Source organism: Pteropus alecto, unplaced genomic scaffold, assembly GCF_000325575.1.
Source record: "Pteropus alecto unplaced genomic scaffold, ASM32557v1 scaffold185, whole genome shotgun sequence".
NCBI classification, from domain to species: domain Eukaryota; kingdom Metazoa; phylum Chordata; class Mammalia; order Chiroptera; family Pteropodidae; genus Pteropus; species Pteropus alecto.
This window is the reverse complement of record NW_006438088.1, coordinates 6173411-6192194: the sequence shown is the minus strand read 5'-3', so window position 1 is coordinate 6192194 and position 18784 is coordinate 6173411. Positions and strand designations below refer to the sequence as shown.

Sequence of the window (18784 nt, the reverse complement as noted above, 5' to 3'; positions counted from 1 at the left end):
TATGTTGCAGATGTTTACCAATTGCTATCCTGCTGTAAATATCAGATTCATTGTATGCACGCACATTTATACACATATACTCATATATGTGTGTATATATTTCCTACTGAAATGTGTTTAGAAATTTTGAAGTGATAAAGAATTGATACAAATTAACAATAAACTTTTAGGAAAATTAAAAGGGAAAAGACCTAAATTTAAAATGGTTTCTTTGGCATTATTAAATTTATTCATATATTTTATATTTAGATTAGCCCTCCCTTTCAATAAAATAAATATTTCAATAAAATAAATATTTGGAGTTTGGACCACAGGGAAGTTCTAATTTTCTTTTATTAGGCTTTATATGTTCGTCCTAAAAATCTCAGGTGTTTCTGAAGGGAATTCCTGGATCTTGAGCAAGATCATCAACTCAGTCAGCTAAATCATCACAGTTGACACCAGAGAGTATGCTGGCTGTGTCAGACACTTGATCTAAGAGACTCGTGTATACTAACTCATTTAACCTTGTAAGAACCACGTGAGGCAGTTACGTTATCATCCCTGTGACCAATGAGGAAGCTGAAGAATAAAAATTTGCCTGACGTCACATAGCTAATAAGCGGTGGATCCAGGATTTGAAGCAAACCAATTTAGATCCCTAATCCAGTTATTAACCAATACTTTATCCATGAAAGGAGATTTCTACAACCACAGTGAACAAAGTCAATTCTCTTTCAGTAGCAACTAAAATATTCCTAGAAAAATCTGAATATATCTTTGAGTATTTAACTAAGCAATTTGATAGTATTCAAAACCGAAGAAAACATTGAACTTGGAAGAGTGGATAATCATAGAAGCCACTGACATTATTTAAACACCTTTGTAATATTGAAGGACACAATTGCTTTCCTTTACTTGTTACTGTCATTAGATATTTTGCATTTTGGAACATGGTCCTATGGAGATTACTCTTTAAGAAGAGAAATTTAGCTCAGATGAACCAAATAATTAGTTTACTAATATAAATACCCTGTTAATACATTTTAAAATATCAAAGGGATCATAGATACATAGAGGGTTAATCAGAAAAGACTCAAGGTTAATTTCCTGGGGTGACAAACAATAGGGACTCTGCCTATGTGAGAAGTACAGAAGCAACAGTTGCAAATGCCCTTTAAAATCACACAAGCAAACAGGATTGCTACCTTTGAAAATAGTAACAAAACAGAAGTGTTTGAAACACCTGCACAATTAGAGCAGGATAATAACATTTCCCAAAACAATTCAGGAGGGATGTATTGTTGTTGCACATTAATTTTCTCTTCGAAATAATGCAAAGTTTAAAATTAATCCTAGAAAAAAATATTATTGAATATTCCTCTCTAAAATGTAATAAGAATAAGCAGCAATAGAATACACACTCTCTTAAATTCTGCCAAGACAGTCTGGCTTCTTAATAGTTAAATTTACATCCCCTCACAACATCAATGGATAATTTAAAATATAATTATGAGTTTAGTGAATATTTTTCATACCAATTAATTTGAGAAATATATCTGATCAGATAACTTTTCTGATTGTGTACTTCTTATGATAAAAGAGCCAAATCAGAATTCTCCTCATATTGGTAAAGTAGGGCCATTAACACATTGTCCCCTTTGCAAAATTATCTTGGTAGTTAGTGATCTTTACTCTTCCATATGATTTGGTAGTGTCAGCTAGTCAAGTCTCAGGAAAAATCCTGTTGAGCAGTTAATAGTGTTGCATTTAATTTATAGTTATTTTGGGGGGAGAATTGCTATCTTTATAATACTTAGTCTTATTTTATATAAAATTATGTTTTCTCTCCATTTATTTATAACTTATTAATTGATCTTCAGTATTGTTTGATCATTTTCTTTATAAAGGTTTTGAAATATATTACATTTATTTCCATATTCTTTGCACTTTATGTTGAAAAGTATATCATTTTTCATGTACTATATTTCGATTTCTAATTTTTAAATGGCATTGTGTGGAAACTATCAAATTTTACATATTAATGTTTCATCTAATAATTTTGCTGAAATGATTACGTCTATTCTTTTTAGGCAGTGGTTTCTGCCTCTTTTCTTATGAGAAGAGTTCTACTGTATGCTTTGATTTCAAACACTGAGCCAGGGTCCAAACACCCATCTCATATAGAAGAATTATTTTTGCCATTACTGTACAGAATCCAAACTTCCAGCCACATTCTCAATGTGAAATTCAGGAGATCAGAGAGTTCAGCATCACTCACGGCTTAATGTTTCTTTTCAATTCAGTGCCAATAGATAATCTTGTGTTTGAATGAGGATAAGATTTTGTTAATATTCTTTATTTATATGGCTTATATTTCTGTGTGTTTTATGAAGAAAAAGATTTTATGCATGAGTTTACAAAACTAAAATAAGCAGAAATTCCAGTGAAACTTATTATCATTTAAATATCATTCAATAACCATCAGATCTTCCAAGGTTCCAAAATTTTTGGTATAATAGGCCAAATTTAGCATTACAATACAATAGGAAGAGCTCTGGTTCAAATCTCAGCTTTATCACTAATTAGATATGTTACCTTACAATTTATAGTCTCTATCTTTAGTTACGAATAATTAATATCTTTTTGGCCTTCAGTTTCCCATCTATGAAATAAGAGTAGAAATGGTCTTACAGTTATTAAATATTCTATTTGAATGCTCTAAATATAAAATTTGTTAACATTTATTCCTCTTTTAATGATGTTTCAGTTGAATATCCAGAAAAACAAATTCACCTGAAGAACAAGAAAAGCTTGACTTAGGTGATATCCTTGAAAATGTGCCCTCTCACTCTGACCATCGCTAATGTTTACACCGACCCTCTAGGTCATCAACTGTGCCATCCTACAAAGCTATCTGAAAATAAGAACGAAGGCATTGTTTATTGTTGGCTTTATAAACATAAAAGAATAGTCTATGAGAAATAGATAATTTGAGTATATTTTTAAATTGTTATTATTTAAAAACCATTTAATTATAAAACAAAATCCAGGGATTATTCAAGGGTGATTCCTATTAACCTAATATAAACAAGCACAAGATGTGAATGAGAAACATTTTTAAAAATTCATGCATTATGACAATTATGTAGCACTCTGTATTGATTCATATTTAAGTGGATTCTGAGAACTTGCTTATAAAAAATAAAATCATTTTTGAAATGAATTTAGAAATTAATTCATTTCATTTTGAAATAACTTTAGAAATCAAAATATAATATTAAGTACCAGTTAAGATATCAACAATTTTTTGAACCAACATGCTTACGAAATCATAAGAAAAAATATTAAAAGGAAAAAATATATCTCTTATCAAAGTCCAAGAGAAAGAAAGATAATAGTTATTTTTTTTTCTCTTTGTAATTTACACCTCCAACATTAAGCTGAGAGGCACACTGCAGACACCTGCTTCAGTATAGTCATTGTTTCCATGGTGCCACTTTCCATCACCTATTTTTAATAGTTTACACAACAAGATCAAGGGTGTCCCAGCTGTTACTGCCACTGTTGCTAAGCAACCTTTAAATCCGAGTTCAAGAAGACAAAGAATCGTGCTTGAAAAATTTCTCAAGTGTCTGTTTTATGCACCCCCAGCCTTGTTTTCTTCATTTTAAACCATTTTTCAATGTTTATACTTAGATGCCTACTTTTTCCCCTTTTAATTCAATATTCTGTATATGAATCTACCATTCCAAGTGACACTGGAATCAACTAAATATTTTGCTGTTTTTCAAGATATAATATATATGTTCAACTAAAGGCTAATGCAAAGTAAACAGATTTGAAAAATGTATTTATTTTATTAATCAGAATGGGAGATTGTTTTAGGTCTTCATAATCTGCTGCCTGTCTGTGGCATTGCTGTGCCTGAGAGTCCTGTGAAATGACATACATATCAATAGCTAGAGATTCGCTGTCTGCAGAGAATTGGAAAACCCTCTTGTGCATTTGAAATCTAAATATCACGGGCAAAAGACAGAGAGGTCGTACATAATTCTTTAAGTAACAGAAGGAAAACAGAAGTGCATAAGTTAGGGAACTTTGAATTTGGAATATTTAACAATGCAAATTGCTATTAATTAAAAAGACAGAAAATATTTTTTAAACATTTCTGTAAACAATTTTTTCTAAAAAAGTAATTATTTGGAAACCAAAAGCACATCTGTCTAGTTAATAGATTGGTAAACATAAATCAGCAGTGTGGAAAGTAAATAAAAAAGAAAGAAAAGATCTTAGTTTTGCATTTAGTATATACAATAATATAGGAATTAAAAGACCTTTCAAGTAACAACCAAATATTTCTGAGTAATTCACATGACAAAAAGAATATCATGATTTGATTCAAAACTAGAGATTTGATGAACTTGTACATGTTTGTGCAACTGTGTACATCTCCCTAGTTAGTCAATCCAGCTGCAGTTTATACCATTGCTGAGTAAAAGTTCTAGTCAATATAGTACTGGCCCAATGCCATGGTTCGTACCAACCCAAATATTCAGATCCTTAGATTTTCCTTTGACCTTCTTCTAACAAACACAAAGCTATAGTATTTCCTTTCTGAATGTTTTCATGTTGTTTTCTTTATTTAGTTGTTATTCTCTGGCTCTTCTCTAAATTCTGCTAAATCCTTAGGTATCTGTTGTAGTGATTGTGGTGGTGGTTTAGAAATTGCTGTAGCTCTTTGAATTTAATTATTATTTTTTAATTTTGTTTTTTTACCCTCTGGTTTCTTTAGTACTTCTAACTTCTATTGCTGTCTTTCCATTTTTAAAAATTTTCTTCTGTAAATATATGTAACTGTTAAAAATACCATTTCACCATTATTGATTATATTCCCTGCTCAAAAATATGTATGTAATGGCAACAAATTTGAGTTGGATATATGTAAAAGTAACCAAAGTGTTCTCAATGACAAAAATAAATTCCTCTGTAGGTGATAGGGAGTCTACAATCCAAACTCCCTGACAAGTAAGTAAATTGTAGAGTGTTGGAAATTAGCCTGAGACTTTTAAGATTAAAAGGAGAAACTGAAATTTAGTCTGTGTATCAGTACTGCTGTTAACTATATTCGTTAAAAAGCTGTTATAAGATTTAATAAACATGTTTGTCAATTTCTATTTCACTATTCTACCTCAACACATCCTTGACCACCTTTTTGTCTTAGCTACAAAAATTACTTCCATTTCTACATTGCTTCATTCATCATGCTGCTTCTATATTTTCCTCTTAGTTTGAAAATATACTATATTAGTTTGCTAAGGCTGCAATAATAAAATACCACAGACTCGAGGGCTTAAAGAACAGAACTGCATCTTCTCTCAGTTCTGGTGGCTAGACATCGAAGATCAAGGTGTCAGAGGGCTGATTTCTGCTGAAGGCCTTTTTCCTTGGCTTATAGATGACATCTTCTCCTGTGTCTTTAAATGGTCTTCCTTCTGTTCATGTCTTATATCCTAAGCTCCTCTTCTAAGGGTGAGTCATATTGGTTTAAGGCCCACCCTAACAACTTCCTTTAAGTTTTACTACATCTTTAAAGACCCTATCTCCAAATGAAGTCACACACTGAAGTATTAGAGGTTAGGACTTCAAATAATGACTTTTGGAGGGAGAAAGTTCAGCCCATAATTCATATCTACATATCATTCTAATAAAAATTTTCCATGAACTTCCCTTCAATCTTCCTCCAGAAAAGCGACTTCACCACTTTTTTTCCTGAAAAAACTTGGTAAGAGAGTACTCTACATTCACTCATTCCACATCTGCACCTTCTCTTTCACACTTCACTCACTAGCTTTTACCTTCAATGCTGAAAAAATTTAAAATATTCCCAAATGATGTTTTCATTTCTATATATCCTAAAAGTGCTACATCATCTATGGCCATGCCACCCTGAACAAGTCTGATCCTGTCTGATCTTGGAAGCTAAGCAGGGTCAGATCTGGTTAGTACTTGGATGGGAGACCACCTAGGAAGACCAGGTGCTGCAGGCATAAAAAATAAAAAATAAATAATAAGGGATTTTAAGCTGACAAGGTCCTTGTAATATCTCTTCATTCATTTGGCGACTTCACTGACTGCCTCCTCCTTGCCTGGCCGGGGTCTAGGCAGACGCCCAGGATGGTTGGTAGAGTGGTTTGCAAGAGCTGGTTTTTCTCAAGTGAATAGATAAATAAATGAAATAGAATAAAAAATTAAAAATAAAAAATAAAAGTGCTACATAATATTATTTTATTATTATTTATTAAATACTTTTGCTGGCTACTTTATAATGGTATTTATTTTCTGTACAGTTTTGGTTTATGCCTTAAATCATTTGTCACTTCTAAATGTCTTTTTTTTCCCCCTCCAGAGCTCAAACTATCACCTACTATGACTGATAGTATCTATCACATGTCTTGACATTATTTTGTTCAGGAACTCACAATTAAAGTCTCAGTATCAAAATTTCTATCATATCCTACAGTAAAGTTTGGTTGTTAGTTGGTTATTAGCTTTTGGGTTGTTTTTGTTCTTATATGCTTCATGTTTGTTTCTTTTCCTTTTTTATTTTTAGTAAAGATTCTATTATTTCTTTATCAATCTATACTTCTATACCTAGAGAGAAGGTAAAATTTTCTGGGCAAATTAATGCAAAATGAGGTGAAATTGTGAGTGGGTGTAATACATAAATATTTATTAAATACCTTGTATATACTACTAGAAAAATTTGCAAATGCTGAATATTAAATAGTGACCAAAATAGACAAAGTCCCTATTTTTATAGAGTATATAATCTGCTGGAGATAGAGGGAGACAAACACTGAATAAATACAAATAAATATCTATTATGACAGGGGAACATAAGGGCAATTAGGATAAAACAGCATCATGAAGATACGAATTGATGTAGCAAGTCTTATATAAAATGGCCTTAGAGTGGAGAACTAAATATAGAAGAGAAATGAGTCATGCAAATATTTGTGAAGAAGATTCTAGGATGTAAAGCAGTATGCGCTAACCTTGGAATATCAAGGAATAGGAAAAATGTCAAAATGGTTGAAACACAGTGAAGAGCAAAGCAGGAGATGAGTGCTAGAATATTATATCTGAGCAGTGAAGATTATACAGGGATTCTATGCCTGAGTAATGACATTGGCTTTAATTTGAGTATAATATGAATGTTTTGAGCAGAAGACTGATGTGCTGTATATATTTTTAAATGATTATTTTAATACTTCTTTTTCTGATCATGCTGGAATTGCTTGCAGTAAACAAATGTTTCAAGTAAGAACAACTAGAACAACGAGAGAGAGAGAGAGAGAGAGAGAGAGAGAGAGAGACAGGAGAAGAGGGAGAGAAGCTTAAAGGAACTGATGAATTTCATATAACTTGAGTGGGAGATTATAGAGATAAGGGAATCAGAGAGGTAAGCTGACATTTTACATCAGCTTCTTCTCCAAGCATATTTGCTGATGTCTCCACAAATACAGTCCAGAAGGCCAATGCCAAGAGCCACAGAACCAGAATAATTTTCAACATCTCACATGACTAGTCAAAATTGAGGTAAGAGTTAACAATAAACCCAGGACACGGGAATAAGGTAAGATCTCAGGAATGAGGATGCAAAGAGAAATAAGCTTGAACACTGCATTCTACAGATTTTTCCACTTGCACTCATAACTTTAAGGCAAATTATAGCACAAAGACAAATCTAGCAAAAGCTATATTAATGCCAAACACATTAAGTCAACAAGTGATATAGAAAGACACTTGGTAATAGTAACAGTTAATTCACAAGTATGATTAAACAATTCTAAATTTATATGCATCTAAGAACATAGCTTCAAAATGGTTAAACAGACAAATCTATAATCATGTTGGGAAATTTTATTATGCACCTCTCAATGAATATCTTAGCCACTTTGCACTACTATAACAGATATGCTATATTAGGATTGGTTATAAACAACAGAAATTTAATTTCACAGTTATGGATATTGGGAAGTCCAAGATCAAGGTTTTGGAAGACTCGGTGTCTGGTGAGGACTTGCTTCCTGGTTCATGGACACTGTCTTTTCATTGTGTCCTCATGTGATGCAAGAATTGAGGGAGCTCTCCAGCATCTTTTCTATAAAGGCATCAGTGCCATTCACAAGGGCTCCACCCTCATGTGACAATTACCTCCCAAAGGCATCATCACATTGGGGATTAGGTTTCAATATATGAATTTAGAGGAGGTAGCATAAATATTCAATCTAAAGCAATGAATAATAAAACACACTGACAAAATTAAAAGCCACCAAATTTGGTTTAAAGAAAGCTTTTTTAAAAATAAGTACATGCCCAAGCCAAGAGCAGGCAGGTCAGAGAGGAGCACAGAATTTGGGACATTCAACATGGGAGGACAGAAGGAGAACAAAGAAACTCTATGGTTCATATAGATTCTGATCCTCAAGTTCTCAGGGCCCCCAATCCTCCCAAGTGTACTTTGCTTAATAAATCACTTCTACTTGCTTAAAAAAAAAAAAAAGATACATACTTAGGATAAAAGGATATATAGTTTCCAAAAACATTCAAAAAATGTTCACATAAGCATTATTTTAAAGTACTTCGACTCAGAAAAAAAGTCAAATAGTTAATGGGTATACAAATATGGTATATTTATACATTGAAATACTGTATAGCAATGAGAACATTAACTCTTGAGAAAAGATTAGGAGATTTAGAAAAAGAAACACAGAACCTGATTTTAGACATAGTAATATTAATAAGCCTACTAGACATTCAAGCAAACATTATTGGCTTTAAGAAATTGAATTTCAGGAGAAAAATTGGTGATTAAGACATAAATTTGGAAGACATCACTTTTTGCATGGTCAGAAGACTGGACAACATCAGCTAGAGGACAAGTTTACAGAGAAAAGATGGCCACAATTAGAGCTTGGGGCACTCCTAAATGTAAATTCAATAAGATAAGAAAAGTCAGCAAAGAAAGTTAAGAAAAACTGAGGAACCAAGAAAGAGTGATGTCCTTACATCACATTAGTAAAAATTTTTAAGGAGTGATGGACTATCTGTTATATCTTTTAAGTTTTATCTTTTAAGGTATATCTTTTAAGTTTTTAGGCTGAAGACTGAGAATTAAGTTTCTAATTTGGCAATATAGACATCATTGGTGATTTTAACAAGAGTTGTTCATATTGAAATACAGAGAGTACAAGAATGAATAGGAGGATAAAGTAGAGAAAGTGAGCAAAACAATTCTTTTGATCATTTTGCTATAACCAAAAGCTAAGAATTAGGGTTGAATTTTGGGGAAGGGGTACATGGAAGATATATTTTTATTTTACTTTTTTAAAATTGAAAATGTTTATAGATGATAAAAAATATTCTAGGAGAAAGCAGAACTCGATGATGAAGGAGCGAAAAAGGCTAATTGCAGGAGCAACATTTTTGTGAAAATGAAAGAATAACCACAGTACATGTGGAAGATTCAGCCTTAAGTAGGATCAAAAACATTTCAACTTATGTAACAGGAAAGAAGGCAAAATGTATGGGTATGGATGTAGGAATTGGATAGAGACCAGGTAGTGTATGTAGAGGACAGAATTAATTCAACATCCTTATTTCCCAGGAGCATAACTCTGCATTCTCTATATTACACAGAGAGTTTTAAATTTTAAAATATGGAACAAAATGCAGATCAATATTCACTCCAAGTTGGTTTCAGCCACCTATTTTCCGAAGCAAATAATAGATAATTACCTGCTGTGTGCATACGTAGGGGGAAAAAAAAAAGTGTTTGAAAATTATATTCACCTCACTGAAAAAAATCCCGTAAGATTTTTGTTCTTACCAAATTGATATTCTGTACCAAATTCCTGTAATTATATATGTAACTCTTCTTCCCAAGTTAGTTATGTATGCTATTTTTATGACCATGTTGAAATTGGATTTTATTAACCCAGCAAAGAAAGCTTCAGTGAGAGATGTGGCCTTGGATATAGAATTTCAGAGAATAATTATCTCTTTCCATCATAGAATCAAAAGCAAAGAATATAAAATAGAAACTTCTTCAGCTGGTGAATAGAGGTCATTGGAGGTTAAGGGCCCCTCCAAATGATATGCATATTCCAAGATATCCCCAATGTAGTTGACTGATAGTGTACCTAATCAACACCCAAATTTTACATAGTAAATCTAGTTGAGTTGTGTACTAATCTAACCTCTGTAATACTTCAGCACCATTTAGATTCAATCTCAATTTGAATTTTATCCCTGTTATCCCTATTGCTGAGAGAGTCAGTATTTTTCACCCTGCTTAGAGTCAACTTAAGTTTAATGCCATCATTTGATGCAAGAATTCAAAATTTGGGCTTGTTATTCTTTATGGTAAATATTCCAGTGTATTTAAAGCAACTATTTCTCTCCATGGTTCTGCCATTGTTTAAAGCTGATAAAAAAGTGGTCTATAGAAGCAGCTCTGTCAGCGGGAATATAGTCTCAGGGGATTAGAAATCAAGATTTAACTGGATACTTTATCACTGGCCATCATGGCCATCACATTACCATTGAATGGGTTTCCCCCACCCCTTGTTGGCTGGCCTCTTCTTGGTCTGCTCAAGGATTGATTACAAAACCGCATCTTTCACTCAGGATCAGCTGCCTGCAACACAGTCTCAGTAACCAATTTTTGTATTACTTTATTTATTACTTTAACTTATTCAAATCCCATGCACCTGAAACCAACCGTATTGAATAGGGGGAAATTTGGGTGATAAAGACTTCTTGGAAAAGTTCTTGAGTTGATCATAAAATAAAAGAAAGAACTGAAGAAACAACTGCCAAAAAGAGCAAGAAAAAGGAAAGATGTGAGAATCTCAGAAACAGGAGTTTGATGTTTGCCTCCTTTTCAGATTGTCACAAAGTAACTCTAACAACTCTAAAGGCCTTCACTCTCTGTGTGTTGTCCTATGATTTTCAAATTTCTGAAAGACAAACTGTAACTGACACAGCATCAGTCATATGTTTGTATCTGTAACCAGAAAAGAAGAGATTTTTACCAGATATATGTCTGGGGTGGTGGCCGTGGGGCTTATGGTTACACATGCAAAGTATGTAATATATTACATATGAGATATATATATATTAACATAATAGCTACCATCCTGGAAAATTTAGAGCATTCTACCATTCTTTTGTCTTTGTCTTCCTCCTTCACTTCAATCGATTGTCGGGTCCTATGATATGTATTTTAATTGTGCCACCTTAATAGCTTTCAATTACATTGCCTCTTCCTATAATCTTGGGATGACATGTCATTCCTCTTCTATTATTTCATCTTCCAATCCAATTTCCATTGGCTTTCTTGCACAAAGTCTGAAACTTTACATATGACATTCAAGTCTTCAAAACAAAAAAATTAAAATCAAACTTATCTTGACATTGTCTGTGGTGCTACTTAAAAAAAAAAATTAGAAGAGGGAAAAGAGGGCCTTCTGGGCTGAAGGTAAAAACAAAAAAGCAGAGGTTAAGAAATGTGAAAGTATGAGGTTCATTTGGAGGATTGTGAATATTAAATTACCAGTATTCTAACTAAAATGGTGAAGTACAAAAGATGGATAGGTACATAATCACAGAGGATAGTGCCTTCTCATATTTCATAAGAGAAGCCACATGGTGTCTCAGCTATTTGAAAAATGTATTTTAGTTTAAAATGTATAATATTTATTAGTTGAAAATTTAAATTATGCAAGTGTTTTTCCAACTTTAGATCCCAATTAATAATTTAGATTGTTTCATAAAAATATAGAGTTCCCTTTTCATAACCTGCTATTTTGGCCAATAATGTTCTGTCAGGGTCAAGAAAATAGTATATTTAACAAATACCACACAGATTCTGGGACAGGCTCTCTGAAGACAAAAAGTTGAGGAAAATTCAGCTATACTTTCGAACATCTGTCAATCATTTCAAACATTTTCAAATATTAATGAACGTTCTAGTGTACTTTATGTCATGGTTATTAGGAATAGGAAGAGCTCATGTTCCCTTGTTTATTAGCATTTTGCTCTTATAAAGAAAGGGAAACTAAGACTTAGGCATGGTCCCAAGATCACATAGCATCTGGGATTCCACCCTTATTTACTATTCATTTCACATTTTTAAATTGCTATTATATTAGCTTTCGAAGAATGTTCCAGAAAAAAATATAAGCATAAAAAAGATAATATAGAGGTTAATTTCACCAAATAATATGGGGTTTTTTTTCCTTGTTTTTATCAGTTGAAAGCAGTGTGGAGTGGTATTCCTTCTGGTGTTTCTCAACCAGACTCTTTTGCATGATAAAACAATTTTACTCTCGTTGGCCTATTGTAGCATTGAAGTTCATTTCCCATCCATCTACATTCCAAATGTGCACCATAGAGGTTTACTTTTCTATCCATCTGCTGCAGCAATCCCTTCCTGTCTATGCTAATGATAGGATATAAAAAAAAAAAAAAAAAAAGGCCTTGTGGTTGTTTTATTTTAGTTTTGTTTTGCAATGCAGAAGCACTTGGAGCAGCAGGTCAATGAATTCTGGAAACTGCATCTTTTTGACACATGAGACCTTTGTGGAATGAATCAAAGTTAAATCCCATGAATAAATGCTAGTGTTTAATAATCATTCCATTTATGGAAACTTTATTGTGAATTTATAAAAGCAAGGACAACATTCCCTTGCTAGTCCACAAATCACCATCATAAGCGAGGCAATCTTGAATAAACTGAGCTAGACTACATAGCCTGCTTGGCAGTTTCTTGTATTTAAATATAGATGGGAGAAGCAAAGACTGGGAGAAGTTGTCCTGAAGCAAGCAAATGACAGCTCCCACAAATAAAGGGAAAAATGTTGAAACAATAAACAAAAGAGAAACAATTACTTGCTCATTACAAACATGTCATATTGCATTCTTTATTTTGATTGTGGAAAATTAGCCATTGACTACCAGGAACAATTGATTTTCCCTCACAGCTGTTTTCTAATTACATCTGAACACTGAAAATTCTAGTGCAGCCATTCAGCTGTACAAAGAGAATTTTCTTTTATTATTGTTGCTGTTGCTGCAAGCTCTGCCTAGCAGCACGACTATAGTTAGATGCTCTGTACTGTATGTCTGTGGTGTTTGTATTATAAAACATGCTTTTCAGGGATACTATAAGAGCTCAAATATTTTAAACTACGTAGGGCTGGACTTGGTGTACAAGCTGTTTAGCCAGATGCTATTACGTAGTTTTCTCTTTCTTTTTACCACCACCATCAAAACAAGGAGAAAAAAAGAATAAAGATAGCTTAAATCAGTACATCCGTTTCTTAGTCACTGCATAGTCGTCAATTGGATCTATTTTTGTCATTGTGGTTTCTGATGAGTGTTTTGGCACAGTCTTGCTGGGAGGGTGGAGGGTGATGGGCAGTTTCCTGTCAGTTGATTCTGTGGGTAAATTCTAAGCAAAGAGCAAAGAGATTATTAACAGGCAGGAGTCCAAGGTTTCAGAGAAGCAATTGAAATTTTGGATGCTTATCCTAAGCTATTTAGAATTTTCCCCAAAAATGATTTCAGTCTTAAATGAGGCCAGAAATGTGAAACTTGCCCATGGGAGTTTTCTAGGACTTACAGTTAGTGAATTTTGATAAAAGAATTAATCTACTTCCTTCAGAGTTTAGGGTTTCTAATTAATCCCTGCCATAATTTAGGTGAAAGAAGTAATGTTAACAATTCTGCAAGAATAGAGTGAAATCTTAAAATATGTTTATTTTTTCCCAAAGACATAGTTTAAAAAAATCATTTATATTACCAAGAGCTGGTCTCTTCATTGTCATTTACTAAATATTTGCCTTCCAACTCAGACATAACCTTAACCACAAACCTATTCACTGGATGGCAATTTTTTTCTAGTCTTGAATGAGAACTCTAACTTCTGTAGTGTCTCAAGTGATGCAGTGTAACTTTACATTTGCTATTTTATTTGGAAGACTAGAAGAGCCCCCCGCCATGGTGCATCCTACCTTAATATTATATTTCCAAGATTAAGATACTATTTTAATCTAATTTTTTCATTATTTTTTCCAATTTTAGATAAATTGTATTTGTGACTTTTATAATATAAAATGTAATAAAAGATGAAACAACATAAAAGTAAATTATCAAGGAAAAAAACATTGCCAAGCAGTAGTTAAAGTGGAAAGAAAAATATATTTCGCTCAGGAACTATTACAATAGAGAGAGACTCAGTACAGAACTAGGCCCAGTTCCAAATGTAACATGGACAAATGGGGATTTATATCCATGGAGAAGGTAGGGGGTCGATGCATGGAAAATTGCTGAGAGGAAATACCAAGGGTAAGTGGAGATTCTGGCTTAATAGACTTAACATCATTCTTGCTGATAGCAGTCCAGGGCGATCAGATATCACTTGGGGGATAGTGGGAGATGAGGAATTTGATCAGATATTGAGGGCGAACAGATATGAAGGGTAGGGGTTTCTCACTAAACTGACTTAGCAGGATTCTTGCTAAATCTGGACTCTTGAGGACATGCCCAAAGTAGGGCTTAGTGAGGCTCACAGAAGCCAATCTAGAGAGTGCTCAAGGAGAAAGTCTATGCCAAAATATATTGATGTTACATCCATTTCATCTCATTACATATCTTCTCAATTTGTGATAGTGCAAAAGATGAAAACTATTAACATTGAGTTTTTGAAACTCTACAGAATTTTTGAAACAATGAAAAACAATGAGAGCTCTGGATATGATGTAGGTACACAGTTAATAGAACACATTTTTAAAAATTTTCTAGGATTTTTCTCACATAACCATATAGACTAGTGGTCCCCAAGATTTTTGGCACCAGGGACCGGTGCTCCTATGAGAATCTAATGCCTGATGATCTGAGGTAGAGCTGAGTAGTCGGTGCTAGCGTTGGAGAGCGGCTGCAAATACAGATGAAGCTTTGCTCGCTCGCCTGCTGCTCCCCTTCAGCTGTGTGGCCTAGTTCCTAACAGGCCATGGACCAGTACCGGCCTGTGGCCCAGGGGGTGGGGACCCCTGATATAGACCATTAATCCAATAGAAGCATTTACCAATAGCACCAAGAAAAGCCAAATACTCATTATCAATTAGTCAGAGTTCAGTCATTAAAATTAAAAGTATTGATAAATATTTTACATCTAAAATGGCTTAATACACAGAACTAGAGGCTAATATGACTATTGGGAGGTGGGAGAATGAAAAGTCAAAAAAGCTGCTTTCAAGAAATTCTTAAGCAAAGGAATCTCAGGAAGCTATTCATGATTTTGGTTGCCTACCACACCTCAAAGGATAATTATCAGCAGGATTCCCAAAATCTATAGACAAAAATGCACATCTACCATCTACCATAGCCTAGGTGTTTACCCTCTGCTACCACTTGAGAACAACAACTCATACAACCTCAGGAGATTGCCTCTCATCAGCTGAATATAACTGAACCCAATGGAAAGAAAAGTAAGAATATGTAGTTTCCAGTTTTTATGCCTCTGTGGAACAGGAAATAACTTACAAAGTTAGAAATAATAACAACAATATGTCAAAGATACAATAGGAAGATATATTTGATGATAAGAATCCAATCTCTAAAAGTAATAAAGTAATAGCAATAATGATCAGATTTCATGTACAGCTGTTCAATGTGATGATCATTGAATTTTTTCTTATCATATGAATTTTTTTCTAGCCTTAATCTATATCAGCTATTCAACAATAGCAGTAACAATAAATTCTAAAGGAGAGAGGAGGATAATAAAATCATATGATTGATTTTTCTCTTCTTCATCCTTTTACCAAAACATTAACAAACAAACAAACAAACAAACAACTTCAATTCTGAAAGAGCGATATGTCTAATGTGATATGAAATAAGGAAGAGTTTTATATTGTGTTAATACTCTTTATGAGGAAATTATAGAAAGATTATCTATTGACAGGCAATATCCATATGACAGTGTTCAGTTTGAGCACTTGAGTTGTTTTGGTGCTAGATTACCACGAAGATGAATTACACGATATCAGAAAGCAGAGAACATGCATGTTCACTATTTTTCAGATGGGAGAACTAGGTCTATGTGTGGAAACTTTAAAAACATATATTATGAGTCAATGTTAGGAAGACTTTCTAAATATTTGAGCAAATATAATTCACTGCTTCCTGCCTAGAAAGAATGATTTTGCCACCTTTCTAAGAACACATAGAGATAACTCTTGCATTGGTTGCTTAACAGATCATCTTAAAGTGTTCTTCCAAATCTGATTTTCTAAATATTATTACAGCTTTAAGAAATTCAGTTTGTAATAAAGCCAAAATGCCTTCTAAGATTAAAAAATAACTTATATATATATAATTTTAAAAGCCCACTAGTATTCAGTGAGTGATGGGCTCCTTATAACTTATTCTAATAAGAAATCTTGAAAATAGAATTATGTTACAGAATTTTATGTCCCATAAAATTCACATGTCAAATCTCTAATACCCATTATAACTGAATTTGGAGATGAGGTCTCTAGGAAGAAATTAAGGTAACAAAAGTTTATAAGGGAAGAGTCCTGATGCCACAGAATTAGTGTGCCTGTAGGAAGAGACACCAAGAGCCCATTCTCCTCTCTCTCCCTTTCTTTCTCTCTCTCAGCCTTCTACCAGCATGCACAGAGAAGAGATCATATGAACACCAAGCATGAAGACGCTGTTTACGACCCAAGAAGAGAGCTCTCACCAGTTGCCTACCTTGCTGGCATCTTGATCTTGGTGAGAAAATAAATTTTGTTTGTTTAAGTCACCCAGTCTATAATATTTTGTTATGGCAGCCTGGGCAAACTAATAAGAGTATAATAAAATTGAATTGTTGATCCTCCAAATCAAATACAATATTTACTTTCTGCTGGGTTTGTTGGAATTGTTTAGGAATGGACATTACCATGGCCACTCACTCAGAACTTGATATCTGTATTTATTTCCAGGCATGCATTTAATTCCATTAGTTGGTAGTCATTTAAATGTGTGTTCTACACTTGCACCAAATTGTGATACTTTATGTATTTACCCTATATAATAAGATATTGCAAATTTAAGAATTAACTTCTTCAATTTAAAGAGTATTAAACTTATGAAAACTTTCAATTCTTCTAGATGCAAAAATAAATTCTTGACTTATTTTGCTAAGATAGGATGAAACAAAATTAGAAAGCCTCAATTTTGCTAATTTTTCTCTATTACAAACCATACTGCAATGAAGTCTTATAATCTGTTTTAGTTTGAGTGTCCTCTCCCAAACCTAACGGAATTAAAGACTTGAACACAGAACATTTATTTTGGAGGAGATGCCAAGCACTACAAATCATGAAACAGAGAATAAGCAATAAAATATGTCTTCACAAGTTGAATACCTCAGTGAACAACTGGAATGCACTCTCACTGGAGGTTGTAGGAAACACACCTCAGTATTATTCTACCAGAGTACAGGAAGGCTGGAACATTTAACTGTTGCTTCCTCATCCCCTATGTTGAGAGTTGCCCTCAGCAGTGTTAACACTGGCACTTCCTGATTGCTCCCATGTCTACCATTTATGTCCTTAATTGTTTTCAGAAAAAGGACTCAGTAAGAGAAAGGAACCCAGGCACATGAGATTAGAGTATAGCAGCAGGTCAGTAGCTGTTCACAGAAGTAGGTAAACACAGAAAAGTCAAAGGGACATGAGCCAGACATGAACAGCATCCACTAAATTTTTATGCTCATATGTAAGAGTTTCTCTGGGGTACATATGTAGTAATGCTTTCATCAAATTGCCTTATAGATGCATCTTCACTGTCACCAGATATTGCTAAATTGCTCCTCAGATTGGTGCTTCCCAATGACAATTTTTCAAGGAAAAAAAAAATTTTTAACTGCTTGATATTTTTACCAATATTTGCTATTGTGAGGATTTTAAATTTCTTGTCAGTTTGTTATTGTGAATTAGTATCTTACTGTATGTTATTTTAAAATGCCTTTCTGATAGTTCCAAAATCTAAATATGGTTCTAACAATTGTTTTATATCTTTAGATTGTGAATTATATCTTCTTTGTTATTTTACATACATTTTTGTCAACAGCTGAAAATGTTGTATAAGATAGGTCGGTCAATACTGAGGTAAATAGATATATTCCAAGCCTTTCTTTCAGATTGTTAGGCTTATCTCGTGGAGATGTGCTTTCACCAAGACAGAAGTTAGTCATGGTTTGAAATTTTCTAGGTTTTGAGTATTCTTTCTTGACTTTGGGTCTTCTCTTTGTGCTGCTACTCAGGAGACTCTCTCAACACTATCTCAGCTGTGTTCCAATATTATGTATACAAAACACTTGTGGTGGTTGTCCCCTTTCAGAGGAAAGGGAGAAGATATGAGGGTTCTCTGATGTACTGAAAATGAGTCTCAGGGATATGGTATTCAGAAATGTTCCTGCCTCTCCTCCAATGTTAGAAGTTTGTTTTTTAACCCCTGCCATCCCCAGCTGCAGTGGGTTCCCACCAGTGCCCTAGTTTACAATTGAGTTGTCTTTCACCATGAAGATTAAATATTTCGTTCAATAGAAAAGGTAATGAGATGTATTCTACGCCATTTTCCAGTGGCTGCTAGCCTCGTCACCAAACCAGTGCCATTAGGGAAGCTTTCTCATGGTTTTACCAAATAATTCTTTGAGCTTTTTGTGGTATTCCTGCAA

At 33.6% G+C, this 18784-nt stretch overlaps 1 pseudogene; it reads left to right on the top strand.

The window, feature by feature from the left end:
• The first annotated feature begins 5910 nt into the window (after positions 1 to 5910).
• On the top strand, positions 5911 to 6029 carry LOC112482594 (annotated as a pseudogene).
• The last annotated feature ends 12755 nt before the right edge of the window (positions 6030 to 18784 follow it).